The sequence below is a fragment of the Triticum dicoccoides genome, chromosome 6B, assembly GCF_002162155.2.
Source record: "Triticum dicoccoides isolate Atlit2015 ecotype Zavitan chromosome 6B, WEW_v2.0, whole genome shotgun sequence".
NCBI classification, from domain to species: domain Eukaryota; kingdom Viridiplantae; phylum Streptophyta; class Magnoliopsida; order Poales; family Poaceae; genus Triticum; species Triticum dicoccoides.
This window is the reverse complement of record NC_041391.1, coordinates 636,057,870-636,062,429: the sequence shown is the minus strand read 5'-3', so window position 1 is coordinate 636,062,429 and position 4,560 is coordinate 636,057,870. Positions and strand designations below refer to the sequence as shown.

General features: G+C 49.3%; 1 pseudogene; it reads right to left on the bottom strand.

Moving 5' to 3' along the window:
* The window catches only part of LOC119324233, a 2,144-nt pseudogene extending 919 nt beyond the window's left edge, over positions 1–1,225 (bottom strand).
* Positions 1,226–4,560: the final 3,335 nt, after the last annotated feature.

Genomic DNA, 4,560 nt, shown 5'->3' with positions numbered 1-4,560 from the left:
GCTCATATGGTACCTCATCCAGCAAATGCCCAAGATCCTCCTTCATTTCCTCAATCAGTCCCCTCAATTGGCGAATGCTCATGTCAAGCGTTACATTGAAAAGAGGCTGTGCAACTTGTAGAATGGAATTATCCTGTAGGGGTTCTAATTCTATTGTGATCCCTCCTGGGAACCCCAGCATCTGTACGCACAATGGATATCCGAAGACCGATGGTGTCAGCGACAAATTCAGCTGCTGAAGGGTAAGCTGGATCAAGTTTTTCCTCAATGCGTGCATGGATCGTGCACTTATGGAGGTGTTTATTGGGTCAGGAAGAACATCAAATTCTACAACAGTGAAACTCAGGAATAATGCCTGCATAGAGACGGAAACCTGCAGAATCTCGGTCAGTATTCAGTAAATCTTCTCGAGTGGCTTGAATTGGGGTTGGTAGTGGTAGCATACCGTAGTGTTGGGGACTCCAATTTGACGGTTTATCTCTTGTTGTAGCTCGGCGACATGTGGAGTGAGTTCCGCAAGTGGCTTCAACAAGATGAAACCAGCCTGAATTTCATCTGGAGAAGTGAAAGTTTTGTCAAAACATGGGAACTGCTGACTGCCGTGGCAGATTGATGACTATGGTTGGTTACCGAAGGATGTTCTTGTATTTTACTATCTAGATTCATGACATAGTTCCTATCGAAGACATGGAGCTTTGGAAGGCACGCATGGCTGGAGATAGCTGATCATGGCTGAAACCTGGTGCTGAAGAAGCCGTCCTTACCAATGAGTGTGCCGGGGGCATCAGGCATGCTGTTCCCCGGTGATCGGAATTGAAGGACCATGAAGAAGGCCGAGAGGAAGACGACGACACCGAGGACCAACGCGACGACGCACTTGGCACTGAGAGCTGCGCTCACTTGAGCGGTCCATCGGCGAAGCGCGGAACCGTTGCTGGTTGGCGTCTCAGGGAGGCGTCCAGCCTGCTCAGCGTCACCAGCTTTCTTGCCCATGGCGAGCGCATCTGCCACAGGTCTCTCTGGCTCCGAGGTTACTAGTCAGTCTAGGTAGAGACCATCAGGAATGGAGGGGGACTGCTGAGGCTGCGTTGCGTCCGGGATCAACCGGAAGGCTGGCGGTGGTGCTCGCCGTGGCCGCACCGGTGACGTGAACAGGGCAGTACTAACCAGACTACTAGTACAATCAAAACTGGGGGGCAGTAGTAAAACCATCAGGCCTTGTGAACACCGGTGGGTGGGAATGGGGAAGGGTGACAGCATAGGCCGGCTGTTTTGACTTTTGCTCGTCTCACAACTTCTTCTATCATTTAGTTTGCTTTCATGCCAGAGCTGTTCTTACTGGCATCTAAAAATCATCATCGTTTGTCTTTTTGCCATATACTCCTACTTACTCCGTTCCTAAATACTCCCTCCGTTCCAAAAAATCTTGTCTTAAATTTATCTAGATACGAATGTATCTAACACTAAGATGTGACTAGATACATACATATGTAGACAAATCTAAGACAAGAATTTTGGGACGGATGGAGTACAAGTCTTTTTAGAGACACTAATATGGACTGCATACGGAGCAAAATGAGTGAATCTACACTCTAAAATATGTCTATGTACATTCGTACGTAGTTCATATTGAAATATATACATATGGAGTATTTAGGAACGGAGGGAGTAGTTAATGAAGAAAGAGATGGAAAACTTTTATCGGATGCTGCTAGCTTAGACGAGGCAGTCTTCTAGCAAAAGCTTTGGTTTGCTAGAACTTTTACCTTTTGAATTTTAGTTTCACTTATGTTCGGCACATTTGGATGCTCTGTTTTGTTGTTTGATCCGTTATCCCTTGATAGTGGAACCCATTTTTGGATCTTACGAAAAAGAAAATGGAAACTCTTTCGATCTTGAAGGGGTTTTGCCATCTCTTTCGCTTTCACTTTGCTCACTGTAAGAGCAGGGATCGGATTGTATAGCAGAAGGAGGATTATCAAGGTTCAATCGGTTACAGAGAGTACACGAATTGGGGATTGGTAGCTAGGGTTCTTGAGCGAGAGGGGAAAGGGGGATCGGTGCCGCCGTGCCTTCTGATCCACTGGATGGCGCAGCCAGGTGCGGAAGGCTGCATAAGTAGGCGCTGCGGGTACCGGGCCTCACTGGGTCCACTCTGGCCCAGTGTTGCGTGGGTTGGGCCTCCGAGCCCGTGGCAGCCGCTTGGCCATCGGCGAGTCCTGCGAGCCGCTGGCGTGTGGGTCCATTGGGTCGGTGGCCCTCTCGGGGACGCTGACATCCCCTCCTCCTTGGGATGAGGCTTGCCCCCAAGCCTCTGCTCCAGGGAAACGGGCCTGCAGGGCCACTCTGTCTTCCCAAGTGTTCGCCAATGCCGTTGGGTCAGACCAACGTATCAGGACTTGCTCCACCAGGGCACCATTCTTGCGACGCCAGCGTTGTTGCAGAACTGACACTGGCACGACAGGAATGTTAGTAGGTTGGGGAAGATCAGCTGAGGATTGCGTACCGGGGCGAAGGCAGCGACGAAGCTGGGACACGTGGAACACAGGATGCACTTGAGAGTGCGCTGGCAGCTCCAGTTTGTAAGCTGCATCGCTGATCTTGCTGATGATAGGGTATGGTCCAAAGTACTTGAAGGATAGTTTGTGGCTAGCTCTCCTTGCCACTGATGTTTGAATATACGGTTGGAGTTTCAGAAACACCAGCTCGCCCACCTCGAAGACGCGCGGCGATCTGCTTTTGTCAGCCTGCGCCTTCATGTGCTGTTGCGCGCGGTGCAAGTGTTGTTGCAGTAAGTCCTGGATCACCGCTCTTTCTTCCAGCCAAGAGTGGAGGGCTGGGACAGTGCAGTATGTCGCTGGCGCCAGGCCCCACTGCCGCGGCTCATATCCAAACATAGCTTTGAAGGGCGAGATGCCAATGCTGGAATGATAGGTTGAATTGTACCAGAATTGAGCTAATGGTATCCAGTGGCTTCAGCGTCTTGGGCAAGCGTGGACAAAGCAACGTAGATATGTCTCAACGCATTGATTCACTCTCTCCGTTTGCCCGTCCATCTGCGGATGGTTAGCTGAGCTCATCCTCAAATCTGTGCCGGCGTATTTGAAGAGTTCACGCCAGAAGTGACTCGTGAATACGGGGTCTCGATCGGACACAATGGAGCCGGGGAAGCCATGGATGCTGTAGATACTAGACATGTAGAGGAGCGCCACCTTGGACGCCGTGTACAGGTGCGCCAGCGGCAGAAAGTGAGTGAATTTGGTCCTTTTGTCGACCACCACCCAAAGACAGTTAAATTTCCTCGACTGTGGCAACCCATCGACGAAGTTCATTGTGATCATGTCCCACGGCTGTTTTGGAATGGGAAGGGTTCCAAGAGACCGGGTGATGCTGATCGATCAGGTTTTGACTGCTGGCATATCTGACAGCAACACACATATTGTAACACGTGCGCCTTCATCTTGGGCCAAGCGAACAGTCGGCGAATGCGCCGGAAGGTTGCAGGGAAACCACTGTGCCCCCTACTGGACTATCATGGAAGGCCGAGAAAATCTGTTGCTGCAATGCAGCCGAGCCGCCCAGCCATATCCTGCCGCGAAAGTACAGAATCCCCTTTTGCAAAGTGAATCGCTGTTTGGGATCTTCTCGAAGAGCCAGTTGCTGCAGTAATTTTTGAGTTTGCGGGTTGCAATTGTAGCTTGCTATCACATCATCCAGCCAGCTGGGTTGACACACAGAGACGTCAAACAACAATTCTGGAGTCTAAGAGCGCGATAGTGCATCCGCTGCGGTGTTGTCTGAGCCCTTCTTATACTTGATCGTGTACTGGAGCCCCAACAGTTTGGTGAATGCTCTCTGCTGCCAAGGAGTTGTCAGGCGTTGTTCTTCGAGATGGATGAGGCTTTTCTGATCTATGAAAATGACGAACTCGCTGTGTTGCAAATAAGGTCGCCATTGATCGACTGCTACCACAACAGCCAGATACTCCTTCTCATAAGTTGACAGGCCTTGGTTGTTGGAAATATGCCCTAGAGGCAATAATAAATTAGTTATTATTATATTTCCTTGTTCATGATAATCGTTTATTATCCATGCTATAATTGTATTGATAGGAAACTCAGATACATGTGTGGATACATAGACAACACCATGTCCCTAGTAAGCCTCTAGTTGACTAGCTCGTTGATCAATAGATGGTTACGGTTTCCTGACCATGGACATTGAATGTCGTTGATAACGGGATCACATCATTAGGAGAATGATGTGATGGACAAGACCCAATCCTAAGCCTAGCACAAAGATCGTGTAGTTCGTATGCTAAAGCTTTTCTAATGTCAAGTATCATTTCCTTAGACCATGAGATTGTGCAACTCCCGGATACCGTAGGAATGCTTTGGGTGTACCAAACGTCACAACGTAACTGGGTGACTATAAAGGTGCACTACAGGTATCTCCGAAAGTGTCTGTTGGGTTAGCACGAATTGAGACTGGGATTTGTCACTCCGTGTAAACGGAGAGGTATCTCTGGGCCCACTCGGTAGGACATTATCATAATGTGCA